The following is a 25,210-nucleotide window of genomic DNA, read 5'->3' as shown; positions in this document are numbered from 1 at the left end:
GCCTGAGAGGGCAACACTGCAACAGCCGGCCGCCAGGCTGTCTTTTTTTTGCACAGCTAGTTGCCTCCAGGAGGCCACAAGAGGGAGACAAGGGACTGCAAAATGGAAAATAGGCATCCACCAACTTTACAGACAACTTGTTCTCCTTGCTCCTACAACCTCCATCCTTGCACAGTTTGTTATTCTTCCAGGTAACAAAGTAACAAATCCAAATTGCTGCTCTCTTTGTAGGCAAGCAAGGCTTTGTTGCAACTGCAATTCTTACTTCTTCTTGAAATGTAGGGACGACAGTACATTCATCACATCCATCTAGTGTACACAGGTAGGTCCATTGTGGCGGGTAGGCGGCTGGCTGCTTTAATGGCTGTTTGCTGTTCCCCTACTCCACTATTTGACTGTGGTGCTGCATCAATCAGTGGCTGGCTCAGGTGCAGCTCTTTAACTTACCTAGGAGGGAGGGCGGAGAGAAGACAAGGAAGGTGAATGAGCTGTTCCAATGTGAAATGCCGGAAACACAGAAACACAGAAGACACACACACACACACACAACAAGAGGTGGCAATGTATTAATTAATTGCATTTATAAATGAGCTCATTATCACACATGACTGTACAAATGCATTGTCCAACAGGTGTTGAAATAATGGGATTAAAAGGGGAGATCCCTTCAGAAAGACAGAAACAATGGCAAAGAGAAAAAACACTTTTGGAATCTGCTTTTAGTCAACACATAAGGAAAGGGTGCACCGGTCCTGGAAATACTGCAATACCAGGTCAATGCGTGGAGTGGACAGAGCAAGCTCTATTTCCATCTCCCTGTTCTAAAAATCCATTTAATATATGGTCCCCAGATAGGGGACGTATCAGATATTAAACTGATAAGAACAGATACTACACTTGATCTTAGCCAAAAGGCCGAGAAGCGATAACCCGAATGGGCCGGCCGTTGACCGAGCCTGCCTAATACTGCTGTTCACCCCTTGCAGCGATTGATTCAGCCTACTCCTAGGCAATTCCATGGGGCCCTGCAGGCTCACACACATTTACAGCTACTAAGCGGGAGGGAGGTGAATAAAGGCCGGAGAGGAAGCTACACAGGATTTGCTTCTTTTGCTTGCACCACAATGCAGTGCTGAAAGAGGAGGAATCTACATAAAAACGCCTTCTTGGCAACGCCCAAATGCCCTCCTGCCGTGCAAATACTGGCGGCGGCAGCAGTAGCAGTAAGTGCCATGCCCACTGCCACCCCTTCTCCTTTCACACCTTGTATCAGCTTTAATCCAGTCAGGTGCTGCCTGCTGAGCAGCACTGACCAACACTGCCTGGGCCCAGGCTTTTATCTCTGAGGCCCCATTATGATGTCAGAAAGCTGGCTCTGGAATCCTGAGGGCTCCACTATGACACGTGCAAAGTTCCGTCTGAACTTTATATAAGACGTGAGGCTCAGTCAGTCACTCAGTGTTGCCTGAGAGGGCAACACTGCAACAGCCGGCCGCCAGGCTGTCTTTTTTTTGCACAGCTAGTTGCCTCCAGGAGGCCACAAGAGGGAGACAAGGGACTGCAAAATGGAAAATAGGCATCCACCAACTTTACAGACAACTTGTTCTCCTTGCTCCTACAACCTCCATCCTTGCACAGTTTGTTATTCTTCCAGGTAACAAAGTAACAAATCCAAATTGCTGCTCTCTTTGTAGGCAAGCAAGGCTTTGTTGCAACTGCAATTCTTACTTCTTCTTGAAATGTAGGGACGACAGTACATTCCATCACATCCATCTAGTGTACACAGGTAGGTCCATTGTGGCGGGTAGGCGGCTGGCTGCTTTAATGGCTGTTTGCTGTTCCCCTACTCCACTATTTGACTGTGGTGCTGCATCAATCAGTGGCTGGCTCAGGTGCAGCTCTTTAACTTACCTAGGAGGGAGGGCGGAGAGAAGACAAGGAAGGTTGAGCTGTTCCAATGTGAAATGCCGGAAACACAGAAACACAGAAGACACACACACACACACACAACAGAGGTGGCAATGTATTAATTAATTGCATTTAATAAATGAGCTCATTATCACACATGACTGTACAAATGCATTGTCCAACAGGTGTTGAAATAATGGGATTAAAAGGGGAGATCCCTTCAGAAAGACAGAAACAATGGCAAAGAGAAAAAACACTTTTGGAATCTGCTTTTAGTCAACACATAAGGAAAGGGTGCACCGGTCCTGGAAATACTGCAATACCAGGTCAATGCGTGGAGTGGACAGAGCAAGCTCTATTTCCATCTCCCTGTTCTAAAAATCCATTTAATATATGGTCCCCAGATAGGGGACGTATCAGATATTAAACTGATAAGAACAGATACTACACTTGATCTTAGCCAAAAGGCCGAGAAGCGATAACCCGAATGGGCCGGCCGTTGACCGAGCCTGCCTAATACTGCTGTTCACCCCTTGCAGCGATTGATTCAGCCTACTCCTAGGCAATTCCATGGGGCCCTGCAGGCTCACACACATTTACAGCTACTAAGCGGGAGGGAGGTGAATAAAGGCCGGAGAGGAAGCTACACAGGATTTGCTTCTTTTGCTTGCACCACAATGCAGTGCTGAAAGAGGAGGAATCTACATAAAAACGCCTTCTTGGCAACGCCCAAATGCCCTCCTGCCGTGCAAATACTGGCGGCGGCAGCAGTAGCAGTAAGTGCATGCCCACTGCCACCCCTTCTCCTTTCACACCTTGTATCAGCTTTAATCCAGTCAGGTGCTGCCTGCTGAGCAGCACTGACCAACACTGCCTGGGCCCAGGCTTTTATCTCTGAGGCCCCATTATGATGTCAGAAAGCTGGCTCTGGAATCCTGAGGGCTCCACTATGACACGTGCAAAGTTCCGTCTGAACTTTATATAAGACGGTGAGGCTCAGTCAGTCACTCAGTGTTGCCTGAGAGGGCAACACTGCAACAGCCGGCCGCCAGGCTGTCTTTTTTTTGCACAGCTAGTTGCCTCCAGGAGGCCACAAGAGGGAGACAAGGGACTGCAAAATGGAAAATAGGCATCCACCAACTTTACAGACAACTTGTTCTCCTTGCTCCTACAACCTCCATCCTTGCACAGTTTGTTATTCTTCCAGGTAACAAAGTAACAAATCCAAATTGCTGCTCTCTTTGTAGGCAAGCAAGGCTTTGTTGCAACTGCAATTCTTACTTCTTCTTGAAATGTAGGGACGACAGTACATTCCATCACATCCATCTAGTGTACACAGGTAGGTCCATTGTGGCGGGTAGGCGGCTGGCTGCTTTAATGGCTGTTTGCTGTTCCCCTACTCCACTATTTGACTGTGGTGCTGCATCAATCAGTGGCTGGCTCAGGTGCAGCTCTTTAACTTACCTAGGAGGGAGGGCGGAGAGAAGACAAGGAAGGTGAATGAGCTGTTCCAATGTGAAATGCCGGAAACACAGAAACACAGAAGACACACACACACACACACAACAAGAGGTGGCAATGTATTAATTAATTGCATTTAATAAATGAGCTCATTATCACACATGACTGTACAAATGCATTGTCCAACAGGTGTTGAAATAATGGATTAAAAGGGGAGATCCCTTCAGAAAGACAGAAACAATGGCAAAGAGGAAAAAACACTTTTGGAATCTGCTTTTAGTCAACACATAAGGAAAGGGTGCACCGGTCCTGGAAATACTGCAATACCAGGTCAATGCGTGGAGTGGACAGAGCAAGCTCTATTTCCATCTCCCTGTTCTAAAAATCCATTTAATATATGGTCCCCAGATAGGGGACGTATCAGATATTAAACTGATAAGAACAGATACTACACTTGATCTTAGCCAAAAGGCCGAGAAGCGATAACCCGAATGGGCCGGCCGTTGACCGAGCCTGCCTAATACTGCTGTTCACCCCTTGCAGCGATTGATTCAGCCTACTCCTAGGCAATTCCATGGGGCCCTGCAGGCTCACACACATTTACAGCTACTAAGCGGGAGGGAGGTGAATAAAGGCCGGAGAGGAAGCTACACAGGATTTGCTTCTTTTGCTTGCACCACAATGCAGTGCTGAAAGAGGAGGAATCTACATAAAAACGCCTTCTTGGCAACGCCCAAATGCCCTCCTGCCGTGCAAATACTGGCGGCGGCAGCAGTAGCAGTAAGTGCATGCCCACTGCCACCCCTTCTCCTTTCACACCTTGTATCAGCTTTAATCCAGTCAGGTGCTGCCTGCTGAGCAGCACTGACCAACACTGCCTGGGCCCAGGCTTTTATCTCTGAGGCCCCATTATGATGTCAGAAAGCTGGCTCTGGAATCCTGAGGGCTCCACTATGACACGTGCAAAGTTCCGTCTGAACTTTATATAAGACGGTGAGGCTCAGTCAGTCACTCAGTGTTGCCTGAGAGGGCAACACTGCAACAGCCGGCCGCCAGGCTGTCTTTTTTTTTGCACAGCTAGTTGCCTCCAGGAGGCCACAAGAGGGAGACAAGGGACTGCAAAATGGAAAATAGGCATCCACCAACTTTACAGACAACTTGTTCTCCTTGCTCCTACAACCTCCATCCTTGCACAGTTTGTTATTCTTCCAGGTAACAAAGTAACAAATCCAAATTGCTGCTCTCTTTGTAGGCAAGCAAGGCTTTGTTGCAACTGCAATTCTTACTTCTTCTTGAAATGTAGGGACGACAGTACATTCCATCACATCCATCTAGTGTACACAGGTAGGTCCATTGTGGCGGGTAGGCGGCTGGCTGCTTTAATGGCTGTTTGCTGTTCCCCTACTCCACTATTTGACTGTGGTGCTGCATCAATCAGTGGCTGGCTCAGGTGCAGCTCTTTAACTTACCTAGGAGGGAGGGCGGAGAGAAGACAAGGAAGGTGAATGAGCTGTTCCAATGTGAAATGCCGGAAACACAGAAACACAGAAGACACACACACACACACACAACAAGAGGTGGCAATGTATTAATTAATTGCATTTAATAAATGAGCTCATTATCACACATGACTGTACAAATGCATTGTCCAACAGGTGTTGAAATAATGGGATTAAAAAGGGGAGATCCCTTCAGAAAGACAGAAACAATGGCAAAGAGAAAAAACACTTTTGGAATCTGCTTTTAGTCAACACATAAGGAAAGGGTGCACCGGTCCTGGAAATACTGCAATACCAGGTCAATGCGTGGAGTGGACAGAGCAAGCTCTATTTCCATCTCCCTGTTCTAAAAATCCATTTAATATATGGTCCCCAGATAGGGGACGTATCAGATATTAAACTGATAAGAACAGATACTACACTTGATCTTAGCCAAAAGGCCGAGAAGCGATAACCCGAATGGGCCGGCCGTTGACCGAGCCTGCCTAATACTGCTGTTCTACCCCTTGCAGCGATTGATTCAGCCTACTCCTAGGCAATTCCATGGGGCCCTGCAGGCTCACACACATTTACAGCTACTAAGCGGGAGGGAGGTGAATAAAGGCCGGAGAGGAAGCTACACAGGATTTGCTTCTTTTGCTTGCACCACAATGCAGTGCTGAAAGAGGAGGAATCTACATAAAAACGCCTTCTTGGCAACGCCCAAATGCCCTCCTGCCGTGCAAATACTGGCGGCGGCAGCAGTAGCAGTAAGTGCATGCCCACTGCCACCCCTTCTCCTTTCACACCTTGTATCAGCTTTAATCCAGTCAGGTGCTGCCTGCTGAGCAGCACTGACCAACACTGCCTGGGCCCAGGCTTTTATCTCTGAGGCCCCATTATGATGTCAGAAAGCTGGCTCTGGAATCCTGAGGGCTCCACTATGACACGTGCAAAGTTCCGTCTGAACTTTATATAAGACGGTGAGGCTCAGTCAGTCACTCAGTGTTGCCTGAGAGGGCAACACTGCAACAGCCGGCCGCCAGGCTGTCTTTTTTTTGCACAGCTAGTTGCCTCCAGGAGGCCACAAGAGGGAGACAAGGGACTGCAAAATGGAAAATAGGCATCCACCAACTTTACAGACAACTTGTTCTCCTTGCTCCTACAACCTCCATCCTTGCACAGTTTGTTATTCTTCCAGGTAACAAAGTAACAAATCCAAATTGCTGCTCTCTTTGTAGGCAAGCAAGGCTTTGTTGCAACTGCAATTCTTACTTCTTCTTGAAATGTAGGGACGACAGTACATTCCATCACATCCATCTAGTGTACACAGGTAGGTCCATTGTGGCGGGTAGGCGGCTGGCTGCTTTAATGGCTGTTTGCTGTTCCCCTACTCCACTATTTGACTGTGGTGCTGCATCAATCAGTGGCTGGCTCAGGTGCAGCTCTTTAACTTACCTAGGAGGGAGGGCGGAGAGAAGACAAGGAAGGTGAATGAGCTGTTCCAATGTGAAATGCCGGAAACACAGAAACACAGAAGACACACACACACACACACAACAAGAGGTGGCAATGTATTAATTAATTGCATTTAATAAATGAGCTCATTATCACACATGACTGTACAAATGCATTGTCCAACAGGTGTTGAAATAATGGGATTAAAAGGGGAGATCCCTTCAGAAAGACAGAAACAATGGCAAAGAGAAAAAACACTTTTGGAATCTGCTTTTAGTCAACACATAAGGAAAGGGTGCACCGGTCCTGGAAATACTGCAATACCAGGTCAATGCGTGGAGTGGACAGAGCAAGCTCTATTTCCATCTCCCTGTTCTAAAAATCCATTTAATATATGGTCCCCAGATAGGGGACGTATCAGATATTAAACTGATAAGAACAGATACTACACTTGATCTTAGCCAAAAGGCCGAGAAGCGATAACCCGAATGGGCCGGCCGTTGACCGAGCCTGCCTAATACTGCTGTTCACCCCTTGCAGCGATTGATTCAGCCTACTCCTAGGCAATTCCATGGGGCCCTGCAGGCTCACACACATTTACAGCTACTAAGCGGGAGGGAGGTGAATAAAGGCCGGAGAGGAAGCTACACAGGATTTGCTTCTTTTGCTTGCACCACAATGCAGTGCTGAAAGAGGAGGAATCTACATAAAAACGCCTTCTTGGCAACGCCCAAATGCCCTCCTGCCGTGCAAATACTGGCGGCGGCAGCAGTAGCAGTAAGTGCATGCCCACTGCCACCCCTTCTCCTTTCACACCTTGTATCAGCTTTAATCCAGTCAGGTGCTGCCTGCTGAGCAGCACTGACCAACACTGCCTGGGCCCAGGCTTTTATCTCTGAGGCCCCATTATGATGTCAGAAAGCTGGCTCTGGAATCCTGAGGGCTCCACTATGACACGTGCAAAGTTCCGTCTGAACTTTATATAAGACGGTGAGGCTCAGTCAGTCACTCAGTGTTGCCTGAGAGGGCAACACTGCAACAGCCGGCCGCCAGGCTGTCTTTTTTTTGCACAGCTAGTTGCCTCCAGGAGGCCACAAGAGGGAGACAAGGGACTGCAAAATGGAAAATAGGCATCCACCAACTTTACAGACAACTTGTTCTCCTTGCTCCTACAACCTCCATCCTTGCACAGTTTGTTATTCTTCCAGGTAACAAAGTAACAAATCCAAATTGCTGCTCTCTTTGTAGGCAAGCAAGGCTTTGTTGCAACTGCAATTCTTACTTCTTCTTGAAATGTAGGGACGACAGTACATTCCATCACATCCATCTAGTGTACACAGGTAGGTCCATTGTGGCGGGTAGGCGGCTGGCTGCTTTAATGGCTGTTTGCTGTTCCCCTACTCCACTATTTGACTGTGGTGCTGCATCAATCAGTGGCTGGCTCAGGTGCAGCTCTTTAACTTACCTAGGAGGGAGGGCGGAGAGAAGACAAGGAAGGTGAATGAGCTGTTCCAATGTGAAATGCCGGAAACACAGAAACACAGAAGACACACACACACACACACAACAAGAGGTGGCAATGTATTAATTAATTGCATTTAATAAATGAGCTCATTATCACACATGACTGTACAAATGCATTGTCCAACAGGTGTTGAAATAATGGGATTAAAAGGGGAGATCCCTTCAGAAAGACAGAAACAATGGCAAAGAGAAAAAACACTTTTGGAATCTGCTTTTAGTCAACACATAAGGAAAGGGTGCACCGGTCCTGGAAATACTGCAATACCAGGTCAATGCGTGGAGTGGACAGAGCAAGCTCTATTTCCATCTCCCTGTTCTAAAAATCCATTTAATATATGGTCCCCAGATAGGGGACGTATCAGATATTAAACTGATAAGAACAGATACTACACTTGATCTTAGCCAAAAGGCCGAGAAGCGATAACCCGAATGGGCCGGCCGTTGACCGAGCCTGCCTAATACTGCTGTTCACCCCTTGCAGCGATTGATTCAGCCTACTCCTAGGCAATTCCATGGGGCCCTGCAGGCTCACACACATTTACAGCTACTAAGCGGGAGGGAGGTGAATAAAGGCCGGAGAGGAAGCTACACAGGATTTGCTTCTTTTGCTTGCACCACAATGCAGTGCTGAAAGAGGAGGAATCTACATAAAAACGCCTTCTTGGCAACGCCCAAATGCCCTCCTGCCGTGCAAATACTGGCGGCGGCAGCAGTAGCAGTAAGTGCATGCCCACTGCCACCCCTTCTCCTTTCACACCTTGTATCAGCTTTAATCCAGTCAGGTGCTGCCTGCTGAGCAGCACTGACCAACACTGCCTGGGCCCAGGCTTTTATCTCTGAGGCCCCATTATGATGTCAGAAAGCTGGCTCTGGAATCCTGAGGGCTCCACTATGACACGTGCAAAGTTCCGTCTGAACTTTATATAAGACGGTGAGGCTCAGTCAGTCACTCAGTGTTGCCTGAGAGGGCAACACTGCAACAGCCGGCCGCCAGGCTGTCTTTTTTTTGCACAGCTAGTTGCCTCCAGGAGGCCACAAGAGGGAGACAAGGGACTGCAAAATGGAAAATAGGCATCCACCAACTTTACAGACAACTTGTTCTCCTTGCTCCTACAACCTCCATCCTTGCACAGTTTGTTATTCTTCCAGGTAACAAAGTAACAAATCCAAATTGCTGCTCTCTTTGTAGGCAAGCAAGGCTTTGTTGCAACTGCAATTCTTACTTCTTCTTGAAATGTAGGGACGACAGTACATTCCATCACATCCATCTAGTGTACACAGGTAGGTCCATTGTGGCGGGTAGGCGGCTGGCTGCTTTAATGGCTGTTTGCTGTTCCCCTACTCCACTATTTGACTGTGGTGCTGCATCAATCAGTGGCTGGCTCAGGTGCAGCTCTTTAACTTACCTAGGAGGGAGGGCGGAGAGAAGACAAGGAAGGTGAATGAGCTGTTCCAATGTGAAATGCCGGAAACACAGAAACACAGAAGACACACACACACACACACAACAAGAGGTGGCAATGTATTAATTAATTGCATTTAATAAATGAGCTCATTATCACACATGACTGTACAAATGCATTGTCCAACAGGTGTTGAAATAATGGGATTAAAAGGGGAGATCCCTTCAGAAAGACAGAAACAATGGCAAAGAGAAAAAACACTTTTGGAATCTGCTTTTAGTCAACACATAAGGAAAGGGTGCACCGGTCCTGGAAATACTGCAATACCAGGTCAATGCGTGGAGTGGACAGAGCAAGCTCTATTTCCATCTCCCTGTTCTAAAAATCCATTTAATATATGGTCCCCAGATAGGGGACGTATCAGATATTAAACTGATAAGAACAGATACTACACTTGATCTTAGCCAAAAGGCCGAGAAGCGATAACCCGAATGGGCCGGCCGTTGACCGAGCCTGCCTAATACTGCTGTTCACCCCTTGCAGCGATTGATTCAGCCTACTCCTAGGCAATTCCATGGGGCCCTGCAGGCTCACACACATTTACAGCTACTAAGCGGGAGGGAGGTGAATAAAGGCCGGAGAGGAAGCTACACAGGATTTGCTTCTTTTGCTTGCACCACAATGCAGTGCTGAAAGAGGAGGAATCTACATAAAAACGCCTTCTTGGCAACGCCCAAATGCCCTCCTGCCGTGCAAATACTGGCGGCGGCAGCAGTAGCAGTAAGTGCATGCCCACTGCCACCCCTTCTCCTTTCACACCTTGTATCAGCTTTAATCCAGTCAGGTGCTGCCTGCTGAGCAGCACTGACCAACACTGCCTGGGCCCAGGCTTTTATCTCTGAGGCCCCATTATGATGTCAGAAAGCTGGCTCTGGAATCCTGAGGGCTCCACTATGACACGTGCAAAGTTCCGTCTGAACTTTATATAAGACGGTGAGGCTCAGTCAGTCACTCAGTGTTGCCTGAGAGGGCAACACTGCAACAGCCGGCCGCCAGGCTGTCTTTTTTTTGCACAGCTAGTTGCCTCCAGGAGGCCACAAGAGGGAGACAAGGGACTGCAAAATGGAAAATAGGCATCCACCAACTTTACAGACAACTTGTTCTCCTTGCTCCTACAACCTCCATCCTTGCACAGTTTGTTATTCTTCCAGGTAACAAAGTAACAAATCCAAATTGCTGCTCTCTTTGTAGGCAAGCAAGGCTTTGTTGCAACTGCAATTCTTACTTCTTCTTGAAATGTAGGGACGACAGTACATTCCATCACATCCATCTAGTGTACACAGGTAGGTCCATTGTGGCGGGTAGGCGGCTGGCTGCTTTAATGGCTGTTTGCTGTTCCCCTACTCCACTATTTGACTGTGGTGCTGCATCAATCAGTGGCTGGCTCAGGTGCAGCTCTTTAACTTACCTAGGAGGGAGGGCGGAGAGAAGACAAGGAAGGTGAATGAGCTGTTCCAATGTGAAATGCCGGAAACACAGAAACACAGAAGACACACACACACACACACAACAAGAGGTGGCAATGTATTAATTAATTGCATTTAATAAATGAGCTCATTATCACACATGACTGTACAAATGCATTGTCCAACAGGTGTTGAAATAATGGGATTAAAAGGGGAGATCCCTTCAGAAAGACAGAAACAATGGCAAAGAGAAAAAACACTTTTGGAATCTGCTTTTAGTCAACACATAAGGAAAGGGTGCACCGGTCCTGGAAATACTGCAATACCAGGTCAATGCGTGGAGTGGACAGAGCAAGCTCTATTTCCATCTCCCTGTTCTAAAAATCCATTTAATATATGGTCCCCAGATAGGGGACGTATCAGATATTAAACTGATAAGAACAGATACTACACTTGATCTTAGCCAAAAGGCCGAGAAGCGATAACCCGAATGGGCCGGCCGTTGACCGAGCCTGCCTAATACTGCTGTTCACCCCTTGCAGCGATTGATTCAGCCTACTCCTAGGCAATTCCATGGGGCCCTGCAGGCTCACACACATTTACAGCTACTAAGCGGGAGGGAGGTGAATAAAGGCCGGAGAGGAAGCTACACAGGATTTGCTTCTTTTGCTTGCACCACAATGCAGTGCTGAAAGAGGAGGAATCTACATAAAAACGCCTTCTTGGCAACGCCCAAATGCCCTCCTGCCGTGCAAATACTGGCGGCGGCAGCAGTAGCAGTAAGTGCATGCCCACTGCCACCCCTTCTCCTTTCACACCTTGTATCAGCTTTAATCCAGTCAGGTGCTGCCTGCTGAGCAGCACTGACCAACACTGCCTGGGCCCAGGCTTTTATCTCTGAGGCCCCATTATGATGTCAGAAAGCTGGCTCTGGAATCCTGAGGGCTCCACTATGACACGTGCAAAGTTCCGTCTGAACTTTATATAAGACGGTGAGGCTCAGTCAGTCACTCAGTGTTGCCTGAGAGGGCAACACTGCAACAGCCGGCCGCCAGGCTGTCTTTTTTTTGCACAGCTAGTTGCCTCCAGGAGGCCACAAGAGGGAGACAAGGGACTGCAAAATGGAAAATAGGCATCCACCAACTTTACAGACAACTTGTTCTCCTTGCTCCTACAACCTCCATCCTTGCACAGTTTGTTATTCTTCCAGGTAACAAAGTAACAAATCCAAATTGCTGCTCTCTTTGTAGGCAAGCAAGGCTTTGTTGCAACTGCAATTCTTACTTCTTCTTGAAATGTAGGGACGACAGTACATTCCATCACATCCATCTAGTGTACACAGGTAGGTCCATTGTGGCGGGTAGGCGGCTGGCTGCTTTAATGGCTGTTTGCTGTTCCCCTACTCCACTATTTGACTGTGGTGCTGCATCAATCAGTGGCTGGCTCAGGTGCAGCTCTTTAACTTACCTAGGAGGGAGGGCGGAGAGAAGACAAGGAAGGTGAATGAGCTGTTCCAATGTGAAATGCCGGAAACACAGAAACACAGAAGACACACACACACACACACAACAAGAGGTGGCAATGTATTAATTAATTGCATTTAATAAATGAGCTCATTATCACACATGACTGTACAAATGCATTGTCCAACAGGTGTTGAAATAATGGGATTAAAAGGGGAGATCCCTTCAGAAAGACAGAAACAATGGCAAAGAGAAAAAACACTTTTGGAATCTGCTTTTAGTCAACACATAAGGAAAGGGTGCACCGGTCCTGGAAATACTGCAATACCAGGTCAATGCGTGGAGTGGACAGAGCAAGCTCTATTTCCATCTCCCTGTTCTAAAAATCCATTTAATATATGGTCCCCAGATAGGGGACGTATCAGATATTAAACTGATAAGAACAGATACTACACTTGATCTTAGCCAAAAGGCCGAGAAGCGATAACCCGAATGGGCCGGCCGTTGACCGAGCCTGCCTAATACTGCTGTTCACCCCTTGCAGCGATTGATTCAGCCTACTCCTAGGCAATTCCATGGGGCCCTGCAGGCTCACACACATTTACAGCTACTAAGCGGGAGGGAGGTGAATAAAGGCCGGAGAGGAAGCTACACAGGATTTGCTTCTTTTGCTTGCACCACAATGCAGTGCTGAAAGAGGAGGAATCTACATAAAAACGCCTTCTTGGCAACGCCCAAATGCCCTCCTGCCGTGCAAATACTGGCGGCGGCAGCAGTAGCAGTAAGTGCATGCCCACTGCCACCCCTTCTCCTTTCACACCTTGTATCAGCTTTAATCCAGTCAGGTGCTGCCTGCTGAGCAGCACTGACCAACACTGCCTGGGCCCAGGCTTTTATCTCTGAGGCCCCATTATGATGTCAGAAAGCTGGCTCTGGAATCCTGAGGGCTCCACTATGACACGTGCAAAGTTCCGTCTGAACTTTATATAAGACGGTGAGGCTCAGTCAGTCACTCAGTGTTGCCTGAGAGGGCAACACTGCAACAGCCGGCCGCCAGGCTGTCTTTTTTTTGCACAGCTAGTTGCCTCCAGGAGGCCACAAGAGGGAGACAAGGGACTGCAAAATGGAAAATAGGCATCCACCAACTTTACAGACAACTTGTTCTCCTTGCTCCTACAACCTCCATCCTTGCACAGTTTGTTATTCTTCCAGGTAACAAAGTAACAAATCCAAATTGCTGCTCTCTTTGTAGGCAAGCAAGGCTTTGTTGCAACTGCAATTCTTACTTCTTCTTGAAATGTAGGGACGACAGTACATTCCATCACATCCATCTAGTGTACACAGGTAGGTCCATTGTGGCGGGTAGGCGGCTGGCTGCTTTAATGGCTGTTTGCTGTTCCCCTACTCCACTATTTGACTGTGGTGCTGCATCAATCAGTGGCTGGCTCAGGTGCAGCTCTTTAACTTACCTAGGAGGGAGGGCGGAGAGAAGACAAGGAAGGTGAATGAGCTGTTCCAATGTGAAATGCCGGAAACACAGAAACACAGAAGACACACACACACACACACAACAAGAGGTGGCAATGTATTAATTAATTGCATTTAATAAATGAGCTCATTATCACACATGACTGTACAAATGCATTGTCCAACAGGTGTTGAAATAATGGGATTAAAAGGGGAGATCCCTTCAGAAAGACAGAAACAATGGCAAAGAGAAAAAACACTTTTGGAATCTGCTTTTAGTCAACACATAAGGAAAGGGTGCACCGGTCCTGGAAATACTGCAATACCAGGTCAATGCGTGGAGTGGACAGAGCAAGCTCTATTTCCATCTCCCTGTTCTAAAAATCCATTTAATATATGGTCCCCAGATAGGGGACGTATCAGATATTAAACTGATAAGAACAGATACTACACTTGATCTTAGCCAAAAGGCCGAGAAGCGATAACCCGAATGGGCCGGCCGTTGACCGAGCCTGCCTAATACTGCTGTTCACCCCTTGCAGCGATTGATTCAGCCTACTCCTAGGCAATTCCATGGGGCCCTGCAGGCTCACACACATTTACAGCTACTAAGCGGGAGGGAGGTGAATAAAGGCCGGAGAGGAAGCTACACAGGATTTGCTTCTTTTGCTTGCACCACAATGCAGTGCTGAAAGAGGAGGAATCTACATAAAAACGCCTTCTTGGCAACGCCCAAATGCCCTCCTGCCGTGCAAATACTGGCGGCGGCAGCAGTAGCAGTAAGTGCATGCCCACTGCCACCCCTTCTCCTTTCACACCTTGTATCAGCTTTAATCCAGTCAGGTGCTGCCTGCTGAGCAGCACTGACCAACACTGCCTGGGCCCAGGCTTTTATCTCTGAGGCCCCATTATGATGTCAGAAAGCTGGCTCTGGAATCCTGAGGGCTCCACTATGACACGTGCAAAGTTCCGTCTGAACTTTATATAAGACGGTGAGGCTCAGTCAGTCACTCAGTGTTGCCTGAGAGGGCAACACTGCAACAGCCGGCCGCCAGGCTGTCTTTTTTTTGCACAGCTAGTTGCCTCCAGGAGGCCACAAGAGGGAGACAAGGGACTGCAAAATGGAAAATAGGCATCCACCAACTTTACAGACAACTTGTTCTCCTTGCTCCTACAACCTCCATCCTTGCACAGTTTGTTATTCTTCCAGGTAACAAAGTAACAAATCCAAATTGCTGCTCTCTTTGTAGGCAAGCAAGGCTTTGTTGCAACTGCAATTCTTACTTCTTCTTGAAATGTAGGGACGACAGTACATTCCATCACATCCATCTAGTGTACACAGGTAGGTCCATTGTGGCGGGTAGGCGGCTGGCTGCTTTAATGGCTGTTTGCTGTTCCCCTACTCCACTATTTGACTGTGGTGCTGCATCAATCAGTGGCTGGCTCAGGTGCAGCTCTTTAACTTACCTAGGAGGGAGGGCGGAGAGAAGACAAGGAAGGTGAATGAGCTGTTCCAATGTGAAATGCCGGAAACACAGAAACACAGAAGACACACACACACACACACAACAAGAGGTGGCAATGTATTAATTAATTGCATTTAATAAATGAGCTCATTATCACACATGACTGTACAAATGCATTGTCCAACAGGTGTTGAAATAATGGGATTAAAAGGGGAGATCCCTTCAGAAAGACAGAAACAATGGCAAAGAGAAAAAACACTTTTGGAATCTGCTTTTAGTCAACACATAAGGAAAGGGTGCACCGGTCCTGGAAATACTGCAATACCAGGTCAATGCGTGGAGTGGACAGAGCAAGCTCTATTTCCATCTCCCTGTTCTAAAAATCCATTTAATATATGGTCCCCAGATAGGGGACGTATCAGATATTAAACTGATAAGAACAGATACTACACTTGATCTTAGCCAAAAGGCCGAGAAGCGATAACCCGAATGGGCCGGCCGTTGACCGAGCCTGCCTAATACTGCTGTTCACCCCTTGCAGCGATTGATTCAGCCTACTCCTAGGCAATTCCATGGGGCCCTGCAGGCTCACACACATTTACAGCTACTAAGCGGGAGGGAGGTGAATAAAGGCCGGAGAGGAAGCTACACAGGATTTGCTTCTTTTGCTTGCACCACAATGCAGTGCTGAAAGAGGAGGAATCTACATAAAAACGCCTTCTTGGCAACGCCCAAATGCCCTCCTGCCGTGCAAATACTGGCGGCGGCAGCAGTAGCAGTAAGTGCATGCCCACTGCCACCCCTTCTCCTTTCACACCTTGTATCAGCTTTAATCCAGTCAGGTGCTGCCTGCTGAGCAGCACTGACCAACACTGCCTGGGCCCAGGCTTTTATCTCTGAGGCCCCATTATGATGTCAGAAAGCTGGCTCTGGAATCCTGAGGGCTCCACTATGACACGTGCAAAGTTCCGTCTGAACTTTATATAAGACGGTGAGGCTCAGTCAGTCACTCAGTGTTGCCTGAGAGGGCAACACTGCAACAGCCGGCCGCCAGGCTGTCTTTTTTTTGCACAGCTAGTTGCCTCCAGGAGGCCACAAGAGGGAGACAAGGGACTGCAAAATGGAAAATAGGCATCCACCAACTTTACAGACAACTTGTTCTCCTTGCTCCTACAACCTCCATCCTTGCACAGTTTGTTATTCTTCCAGGTAACAAAGTAACAAATCCAAATTGCTGCTCTCTTTGTAGGCAAGCAAGGCTTTGTTGCAACTGCAATTCTTACTTCTTCTTGAAATGTAGGGACGACAGTACATTCCATCACATCCATCTAGTGTACACAGGTAGGTCCATTGTGGCGGGTAGGCGGCTGGCTGCTTTAATGGCTGTTTGCTGTTCCCCTACTCCACTATTTGACTGTGGTGCTGCATCAATCAGTGGCTGGCTCAGGTGCAGCTCTTTAACTTACCTAGGAGGGAGGGCGGAGAGAAGACAAGGAAGGTGAATGAGCTGTTCCAATGTGAAATGCCGGAAACACAGAAACACAGAAGACACACACACACACACACAACAAGAGGTGGCAATGTATTAATTAATTGCATTTAATAAATGAGCTCATTATCACACATGACTGTACAAATGCATTGTCCAACAGGTGTTGAAATAATGGGATTAAAAGGGGAGATCCCTTCAGAAAGACAGAAACAATGGCAAAGAGAAAAAACACTTTTGGAATCTGCTTTTAGTCAACACATAAGGAAAGGGTGCACCGGTCCTGGAAATACTGCAATACCAGGTCAATGCGTGGAGTGGACAGAGCAAGCTCTATTTCCATCTCCCTGTTCTAAAAATCCATTTAATATATGGTCCCCAGATAGGGGACGTATCAGATATTAAACTGATAAGAACAGATACTACACTTGATCTTAGCCAAAAGGCCGAGAAGCGATAACCCGAATGGGCCGGCCGTTGACCGAGCCTGCCTAATACTGCTGTTCACCCCTTGCAGCGATTGATTCAGCCTACTCCTAGGCAATTCCATGGGGCCCTGCAGGCTCACACACATTTACAGCTACTAAGCGGGAGGGAGGTGAATAAAGGCCGGAGAGGAAGCTACACAGGATTTGCTTCTTTTGCTTGCACCACAATGCAGTGCTGAAAGAGGAGGAATCTACATAAAAACGCCTTCTTGGCAACGCCCAAATGCCCTCCTGCCGTGCAAATACTGGCGGCGGCAGCAGTAGCAGTAAGTGCATGCCCACTGCCACCCCTTCTCCTTTCACACCTTGTATCAGCTTTAATCCAGTCAGGTGCTGCCTGCTGAGCAGCACTGACCAACACTGCCTGGGCCCAGGCTTTTATCTCTGAGGCCCCATTATGATGTCAGAAAGCTGGCTCTGGAATCCTGAGGGCTCCACTATGACACGTGCAAAGTTCCGTCTGAACTTTATATAAGACGGTGAGGCTCAGTCAGTCACTCAGTGTTGCCTGAGAGGGCAACACTGCAACAGCCGGCCGCCAGGCTGTCTTTTTTTTGCACAGCTAGTTGCCTCCAGGAGGCCACAAGAGGGAGACAAGGGACTGCAAAATGGAAAATAGGCATCCACCAACTTTACAGACAACTTGTTCTCCTTGCTCCTACAACCTCCATCCTTGCACAGTTTGTTATTCTTCCAGGTAACAAAGTAACAAATCCAAATTGCTGCTCTCTTTGTAGGCAAGCAAGGCTTTGTTGCAACTGCAATTCTTACTTCTTCTTGAAATGTAGGGACGACAGTACATTCCATCACATCCATCTAGTGTACACAGGTAGGTCCATTGTGGCGGGTAGGCGGCTGGCTGCTTTAATGGCTGTTTGCTGTTCCCCTACTCCACTATTTGACTGTGGTGCTGCATCAATCAGTGGCTGGCTCAGGTGCAGCTCTTTAACTTACCTAGGAGGGAGGGCGGAGAGAAGACAAGGAAGGTGAATGAGCTGTTCCAATGTGAAATGCCGGAAACACAGAAACACAGAAGACACACACACACACACACAACAAGAGGTGGCAATGTATTAATTAATTGCATTTAATAAATGAGCTCATTATCACACATGACTGTACAAATGCATTGTCCAACAGGTGTTGAAATAATGGGATTAAAAGGGGAGATCCCTTCAGAAAGACAGAAACAATGGCAAAGAGAAAAAACACTTTTGGAATCTGCTTTTAGTCAACACATAAGGAAAGGGTGCACCGGTCCTGGAAATACTGCAATACCAGGTCAATGCGTGGAGTGGACAGAGCAAGCTCTATTTCCATCTCCCTGTTCTAAAAATCCATTTAATATATGGTCCCCAGATAGGGGACGTATCAGATATTAAACTGATAAGAACAGATACTACACTTGATCTTAGCCAAAAGGCCGAGAAGCGATAACCCGAATGGGCCGGCCGTTGACCGAGCCTGCCTAATACTGCTGTTCACCCCTTGCAGCGATTGATTCAGCCTACTCCTAGGCAATTCCATGGGGCCCTGCAGGCTCACACACATTTACAGCTACTAAGCGGGAGGGAGGTGAATAAAGGCCGGAGAGGAAGCTACACAGGATTTGCTTCTTTTGCTTGCACCACAATGCAGTGCTGAAAGAGGAGGAATCTACATAAAAACGCCTTCTTGGCAACGCCCAAATGCCCTCCTGCCGTGCAAATACTGGCGGCGGCAGCAGTAGCAGTAAGTGCATGCCCACTGCCACCCCTTCTCCTTTCACACCTTGTATCAGCTTTAATCCAGTCAGGTGCTGCCTGCTGAGCAGCACTGACCAACACTGCCTGGGCCCAGGCTTTTATCTCTGAGGCCCCATTATGATGTCAGAAAGCTGGCTCTGGAATCCTGAGGGCTCCACTATGACACGTGCAAAGTTCCGTCTGAACTTTATATAAGACGGTGAGGCTCAGTCAGTCACTCAGTGTTGCCTGAGAGGGCAACACTGCAACAGCCGGCCGCCAGGCTGTCTTTTTTTTGCACAGCTAGTTGCCTCCAGGAGGCCACAAGAGGGAGACAAGGGACTGCAAAATGGAAAATAGGCATCCACCAACTTTACAGACAACTTGTTCTCCTTGCTCCTACAACCTCCATCCTTGCACAGTTTGTTATTCTTCCAGGTAACAAAGTAACAAATCCAAATTGCTGCTCTCTTTGTAGGCAAGCAAGGCTTTGTTGCAACTGCAATTCTTACTTCTTCTTGAAATGTAGGGACGACAGTACATTCCATCACATCCATCTAGTGTACACAGGTAGGTCCATTGTGGCGGGTAGGCGGCTGGCTGCTTTAATGGCTGTTTGCTGTTCCCCTACTCCACTATTTGACTGTGGTGCTGCATCAATCAGTGGCTGGCTCAGGTGCAGCTCTTTAACTTACCTAGGAGGGAGGGCGGAGAGAAGACAAGGAAGGTGAATGAGCTGTTCCAATGTGAAATGCCGGAAACACAGAAACACAGAAGACACACACACACACACACAACAAGAGGTGGCAATGTATTAATTAATTGCATTTAATAAATGAGCTCATTATCACACATGACTGTACAAATGCATTGTCCAACAGGTGTTGAAATAATGGGATTAAAAGGGGAGATCCCTTCAGAAAGACAGAAACAATGGCAAAGAGAAAAAACACTTTTGGAATCTGCTTTTAGTCAACACATAAGGAAAGGGTGCACCGGTCCTGGAAATACTGCAATACCAGGTCAATGCGTGGAGTGGACAGAGCAAGCTCTATTTCCATCTCCCTGTTCTAAAAATCCATTTAATATATGGTCCCCAGATAGGGGACGTATCAGATATTAAACTGATAAGAACAGATACTACACTTGATCTTAGCCAAAAGGCCGAGAAGCGATAACCCGAATGGGCCGGCCGTTGACCGAGCCTGCCTAATACTGCTGTTCACCCCTTGCAGCGATTGATTCAGCCTACTCCTAGGCAATTCCATGGGGCCCTGCAGGCTCACACACATTTACAGCTACTAAGCGGGAGGGAGGTGAATAAAGGCCGGAGAGGAAGCTACACAGGATTTGCTTCTTTTGCTTGCACCACAATGCAGTGCTGAAAGAGGAGGAATCTACATAAAAACGCCTTCTTGGCAACGCCCAAATGCCCTCCTGCCGTGCAAATACTGGCGGCGGCAGCAGTAGCAGTAAGTGCATGCCCACTGCCACCCCTTCTCCTTTCACACCTTGTATCAGCTTTAATCCAGTCAGGTGCTGCCTGCTGAGCAGCACTGACCAACACTGCCTGGGCCCAGGCTTTTATCTCTGAGGCCCCATTATGATGTCAGAAAGCTGGCTCTGGAATCCTGAGGGCTCCACTATGACACGTGCAAAGTTCCGTCTGAACTTTATATAAGACGGTGAGGCTCAGTCAGTCACTCAGTGTTGCCTGAGAGGGCAACACTGCAACAGCCGGCCGCCAGGCTGTCTTTTTTTTGCACAGCTAGTTGCCTCCAGGAGGCCACAAGAGGGAGACAAGGGACTGCAAAATGGAAAATAGGCATCCACCAACTTTACAGACAACTTGTTCTCCTTGCTCCTACAACCTCCATCCTTGCACAGTTTGTTATTCTTCCAGGTAACAAAGTAACAAATCCAAATTGCTGCTCTCTTTGTAGGCAAGCAAGGCTTTGTTGCAACTGCAATTCTTACTTCTTCTTGAAATGTAGGGACGACAGTACATTCCATCACATCCATCTAGTGTACACAGGTAGGTCCATTGTGGCGGGTAGGCGGCTGGCTGCTTTAATGGCTGTTTGCTGTTCCCCTACTCCACTATTTGACTGTGGTGCTGCATCAATCAGTGGCTGGCTCAGGTGCAGCTCTTTAACTTACCTAGGAGGGAGGGCGGAGAGAAGACAAGGAAGGTGAATGAGCTGTTCCAATGTGAAATGCCGGAAACACAGAAACACAGAAGACACACACACACACACACAACAAGAGGTGGCAATGTATTAATTAATTGCATTTAATAAATGAGCTCATTATCACACATGACTGTACAAATGCATTGTCCAACAGGTGTTGAAATAATGGGATTAAAAGGGGAGATCCCTTCAGAAAGACAGAAACAATGGCAAAGAGAAAAAACACTTTTGGAATCTGCTTTTAGTCAACACATAAGGAAAGGGTGCACCGGTCCTGGAAATACTGCAATACCAGGTCAATGCGTGGAGTGGACAGAGCAAGCTCTATTTCCATCTCCCTGTTCTAAAAATCCATTTAATATATGGTCCCCAGATAGGGGACGTATCAGATATTAAACTGATAAGAACAGATACTACACTTGATCTTAGCCAAAAGGCCGAGAAGCGATAACCCGAATGGGCCGGCCGTTGACCGAGCCTGCCTAATACTGCTGTTCACCCCTTGCAGCGATTGATTCAGCCTACTCCTAGGCAATTCCATGGGGCCCTGCAGGCTCACACACATTTACAGCTACTAAGCGGGAGGGAGGTGAATAAAGGCCGGAGAGGAAGCTACACAGGATTTGCTTCTTTTGCTTGCACCACAATGCAGTGCTGAAAGAGGAGGAATCTACATAAAAACGCCTTCTTGGCAACGCCCAAATGCCCTCCTGCCGTGCAAATACTGGCGGCGGCAGCAGTAGCAGTAAGTGCATGCCCACTGCCACCCCTTCTCCTTTCACACCTTGTATCAGCTTTAATCCAGTCAGGTGCTGCCTGCTGAGCAGCACTGACCAACACTGCCTGGGCCCAGGCTTTTATCTCTGAGGCCCCATTATGATGTCAGAAAGCTGGCTCTGGAATCCTGAGGGCTCCACTATGACACGTGCAAAGTTCCGTCTGAACTTTATATAAGACGGTGAGGCTCAGTCAGTCACTCAGTGTTGCCTGAGAGGGCAACACTGCAACAGCCGGCCGCCAGGCTGTCTTTTTTTTGCACAGCTAGTTGCCTCCAGGAGGCCACAAGAGGGAGACAAGGGACTGCAAAATGGAAAATAGGCATCCACCAACTTTACAGACAACTTGTTCTCCTTGCTCCTACAACCTCCATCCTTGCACAGTTTGTTATTCTTCCAGGTAACAAAGTAACAAATCCAAATTGCTGCTCTCTTTGTAGGCAAGCAAGGCTTTGTTGCAACTGCAATTCTTACTTCTTCTTGAAATGTAGGGACGACAGTACATTCCATCACATCCATCTAGTGTACACAGGTAGGTCCATTGTGGCGGGTAGGCGGCTGGCTGCTTTAATGGCTGTTTGCTGTTCCCCTACTCCACTATTTGACTGTGGTGCTGCATCAATCAGTGGCTGGCTCAGGTGCAGCTCTTTAACTTACCTAGGAGGGAGGGCGGAGAGAAGACAAGGAAGGTGAATGAGCTGTTCCAATGTGAAATGCCGGAAACACAGAAACACAGAAGACACACACACACACACACAACAAGAGGTGGCAATGTATTAATTAATTGCATTTAATAAATGAGCTCATTATCACACATGACTGTACAAATGCATTGTCCAACAGGTGTTGAAATAATGGGATTAAAAGGGGAGATCCCTTCAGAAAGACAGAAACAATGGCAAAGAGAAAAAACACTTTTGGAATCTGCTTTTAGTCAACACATAAGGAAAGGGTGCACCGGTCCTGGAAATACTGCAATACCAGGTCAATGCGTGGAGTGGACAGAGCAAGCTCTATTTCCATCTCCCTGTTCTAAAAATCCATTTAATATATGGTCCCCAGATAGGGGACGTATCAGATATTAAACTGATAAGAACAGATACTACACTTGATCTTAGCCAAAAGGCCGAGAAGCGATAACCCGAATGGGCCGGCCGTTGACCGAGCCTGCCTAATACTGCTGTTCACCCCTTGCAGCGATTGATTCAGCCTACTCCTAGGCAATTCCATGGGGCCCTGCAGGCTCACACACATTTACAGCTACTAAGCGGGAGGGAGGTGAATAAAGGCCGGAGAGGAAGCTACACAGGATTTGCTTCTTTTGCTTGCACCACAATGCAGTGCTGAAAGAGGAGGAATCTACATAAAAACGCCTTCTTGGCAACGCCCAAATGCCCTCCTGCCGTGCAAATACTGGCGGCGGCAGCAGTAGCAGTAAGTGCATGCCCACTGCCACCCCTTCTCCTTTCACACCTTGTATCAGCTTTAATCCAGTCAGGTGCTGCCTGCTGAGCAGCACTGACCAACACTGCCTGGGCCCAGGCTTTTATCTCTGAGGCCCCATTATGATGTCAGAAAGCTGGCTCTGGAATCCTGAGGGCTCCACTATGACACGTGCAAAGTTCCGTCTGAACTTTATATAAGACGGTGAGGCTCAGTCAGTCACTCAGTGTTGCCTGAGAGGGCAACACTGCAACAGCCGGCCGCCAGGCTGTCTTTTTTTTGCACAGCTAGTTGCCTCCAGGAGGCCACAAGAGGGAGACAAGGGACTGCAAAATGGAAAATAGGCATCCACCAACTTTACAGACAACTTGTTCTCCTTGCTCCTACAACCTCCATCCTTGCACAGTTTGTTATTCTTCCAGGTAACAAAGTAACAAATCCAAATTGCTGCTCTCTTTGTAGGCAAGCAAGGCTTTGTTGCAACTGCAATTCTTACTTCTTCTTGAAATGTAGGGACGACAGTACATTCCATCACATCCATCTAGTGTACACAGGTAGGTCCATTGTGGCGGGTAGGCGGCTGGCTGCTTTAATGGCTGTTTGCTGTTCCCCTACTCCACTATTTGACTGTGGTGCTGCATCAATCAGTGGCTGGCTCAGGTGCAGCTCTTTAACTTACCTAGGAGGGAGGGCGGAGAGAAGACAAGGAAGGTGAATGAGCTGTTCCAATGTGAAATGCCGGAAACACAGAAACACAGAAGACACACACACACACACACAACAAGAGGTGGCAATGTATTAATTAATTGCATTTAATAAATGAGCTCATTATCACACATGACTGTACAAATGCATTGTCCAACAGGTGTTGAAATAATGGGATTAAAAGGGGAGATCCCTTCAGAAAGACAGAAACAATGGCAAAGAGAAAAAACACTTTTGGAATCTGCTTTTAGTCAACACATAAGGAAAGGGTGCACCGGTCCTGGAAATACTGCAATACCAGGTCAATGCGTGGAGTGGACAGAGCAAGCTCTATTTCCATCTCCCTGTTCTAAAAATCCATTTAATATATGGTCCCCAGATAGGGGACGTATCAGATATTAAACTGATAAGAACAGATACTACACTTGATCTTAGCCAAAAGGCCGAGAAGCGATAACCCGAATGGGCCGGCCGTTGACCGAGCCTGCCTAATACTGCTGTTCACCCCTTGCAGCGATTGATTCAGCCTACTCCTAGGCAATTCCATGGGGCCCTGCAGGCTCACACACATTTACAGCTACTAAGCGGGAGGGAGGTGAATAAAGGCCGGAGAGGAAGCTACACAGGATTTGCTTCTTTTGCTTGCACCACAATGCAGTGCTGAAAGAGGAGGAATCTACATAAAAACGCCTTCTTGGCAACGCCCAAATGCCCTCCTGCCGTGCAAATACTGGCGGCGGCAGCAGTAGCAGTAAGTGCATGCCCACTGCCACCCCTTCTCCTTTCACACCTTGTATCAGCTTTAATCCAGTCAGGTGCTGCCTGCTGAGCAGCACTGACCAACACTGCCTGGGCCCAGGCTTTTATCTCTGAGGCCCCATTATGATGTCAGAAAGCTGGCTCTGGAATCCTGAGGGCTCCACTATGACACGTGCAAAGTTCCGTCTGAACTTTATATAAGACGGTGAGGCTCAGTCAGTCACTCAGTGTTGCCTGAGAGGGCAACACTGCAACAGCCGGCCGCCAGGCTGTCTTTTTTTTGCACAGCTAGTTGCCTCCAGGAGGCCACAAGAGGGAGACAAGGGACTGCAAAATGGAAAATAGGCATCCACCAACTTTACAGACAACTTGTTCTCCTTGCTCCTACAACCTCCATCCTTGCACAGTTTGTTATTCTTCCAGGTAACAAAGTAACAAATCCAAATTGCTGCTCTCTTTGTAGGCAAGCAAGGCTTTGTTGCAACTGCAATTCTTACTTCTTCTTGAAATGTAGGGACGACAGTACATTCCATCACATCC

At 47.7% G+C, this 25,210-nt stretch overlaps 17 non-coding genes across 17 annotated transcripts; all 17 read right to left on the bottom strand.

Annotated features, from left to right (window-relative positions):
- Positions 1-736: 736 nt before the first annotated feature.
- LOC142704737 (U2 spliceosomal RNA) lies at positions 737-927 on the bottom strand. The gene has a single exon (XR_012868146.1). It is a non-coding gene; the product is annotated as a U2 spliceosomal RNA (small nuclear RNA).
- Positions 928-2,197: 1,270 nt separating this feature from the next.
- On the bottom strand, positions 2,198-2,388 carry LOC142704736 (U2 spliceosomal RNA). Its single transcript, XR_012868145.1, has one exon. It is a non-coding gene; the product is annotated as a U2 spliceosomal RNA (small nuclear RNA).
- A 1,274-nt stretch (positions 2,389-3,662) lies between these two features.
- On the bottom strand, positions 3,663-3,853 carry LOC142704735 (U2 spliceosomal RNA). The gene has a single exon (XR_012868144.1). It is a non-coding gene; the product is annotated as a U2 spliceosomal RNA (small nuclear RNA).
- Positions 3,854-5,129: 1,276 nt separating this feature from the next.
- Positions 5,130-5,320, bottom strand: LOC142704733 (U2 spliceosomal RNA). The gene has a single exon (XR_012868142.1). It is a non-coding gene; the product is annotated as a U2 spliceosomal RNA (small nuclear RNA).
- A 1,275-nt stretch (positions 5,321-6,595) lies between these two features.
- Positions 6,596-6,786, bottom strand: LOC142704732 (U2 spliceosomal RNA). The gene has a single exon (XR_012868141.1). It is a non-coding gene; the product is annotated as a U2 spliceosomal RNA (small nuclear RNA).
- A 1,274-nt stretch (positions 6,787-8,060) lies between these two features.
- LOC142704731 (U2 spliceosomal RNA) lies at positions 8,061-8,251 on the bottom strand. The gene has a single exon (XR_012868140.1). It is a non-coding gene; the product is annotated as a U2 spliceosomal RNA (small nuclear RNA).
- A 1,274-nt stretch (positions 8,252-9,525) lies between these two features.
- Positions 9,526-9,716, bottom strand: LOC142704730 (U2 spliceosomal RNA). The gene has a single exon (XR_012868139.1). It is a non-coding gene; the product is annotated as a U2 spliceosomal RNA (small nuclear RNA).
- A 1,274-nt stretch (positions 9,717-10,990) lies between these two features.
- On the bottom strand, positions 10,991-11,181 carry LOC142704728 (U2 spliceosomal RNA). The gene has a single exon (XR_012868138.1). It is a non-coding gene; the product is annotated as a U2 spliceosomal RNA (small nuclear RNA).
- A 1,274-nt stretch (positions 11,182-12,455) lies between these two features.
- Positions 12,456-12,646, bottom strand: LOC142704727 (U2 spliceosomal RNA). Its single transcript, XR_012868137.1, has one exon. It is a non-coding gene; the product is annotated as a U2 spliceosomal RNA (small nuclear RNA).
- Positions 12,647-13,920: 1,274 nt separating this feature from the next.
- LOC142704726 (U2 spliceosomal RNA) lies at positions 13,921-14,111 on the bottom strand. Its single transcript, XR_012868136.1, has one exon. It is a non-coding gene; the product is annotated as a U2 spliceosomal RNA (small nuclear RNA).
- A 1,274-nt stretch (positions 14,112-15,385) lies between these two features.
- On the bottom strand, positions 15,386-15,576 carry LOC142704725 (U2 spliceosomal RNA). The gene has a single exon (XR_012868135.1). It is a non-coding gene; the product is annotated as a U2 spliceosomal RNA (small nuclear RNA).
- Positions 15,577-16,850: 1,274 nt separating this feature from the next.
- Positions 16,851-17,041, bottom strand: LOC142704724 (U2 spliceosomal RNA). Its single transcript, XR_012868134.1, has one exon. It is a non-coding gene; the product is annotated as a U2 spliceosomal RNA (small nuclear RNA).
- Positions 17,042-18,315: 1,274 nt separating this feature from the next.
- LOC142704723 (U2 spliceosomal RNA) lies at positions 18,316-18,506 on the bottom strand. The gene has a single exon (XR_012868133.1). It is a non-coding gene; the product is annotated as a U2 spliceosomal RNA (small nuclear RNA).
- A 1,274-nt stretch (positions 18,507-19,780) lies between these two features.
- Positions 19,781-19,971, bottom strand: LOC142704721 (U2 spliceosomal RNA). Its single transcript, XR_012868131.1, has one exon. It is a non-coding gene; the product is annotated as a U2 spliceosomal RNA (small nuclear RNA).
- A 1,274-nt stretch (positions 19,972-21,245) lies between these two features.
- Positions 21,246-21,436, bottom strand: LOC142704720 (U2 spliceosomal RNA). The gene has a single exon (XR_012868130.1). It is a non-coding gene; the product is annotated as a U2 spliceosomal RNA (small nuclear RNA).
- Positions 21,437-22,710: 1,274 nt separating this feature from the next.
- On the bottom strand, positions 22,711-22,901 carry LOC142704719 (U2 spliceosomal RNA). Its single transcript, XR_012868129.1, has one exon. It is a non-coding gene; the product is annotated as a U2 spliceosomal RNA (small nuclear RNA).
- Positions 22,902-24,175: 1,274 nt separating this feature from the next.
- Positions 24,176-24,366, bottom strand: LOC142704717 (U2 spliceosomal RNA). Its single transcript, XR_012868128.1, has one exon. It is a non-coding gene; the product is annotated as a U2 spliceosomal RNA (small nuclear RNA).
- Positions 24,367-25,210: the final 844 nt, after the last annotated feature.

The sequence above is a fragment of the Rhinoderma darwinii genome, unplaced genomic scaffold (assembly GCF_050947455.1).
Source record: "Rhinoderma darwinii isolate aRhiDar2 unplaced genomic scaffold, aRhiDar2.hap1 Scaffold_3364, whole genome shotgun sequence".
NCBI lineage: Eukaryota > Metazoa > Chordata > Amphibia > Anura > Rhinodermatidae > Rhinoderma > Rhinoderma darwinii.
The sequence above is the reverse complement of the archived record's forward strand: the minus strand, read 5'-3'. Positions and strand labels throughout refer to the sequence as shown.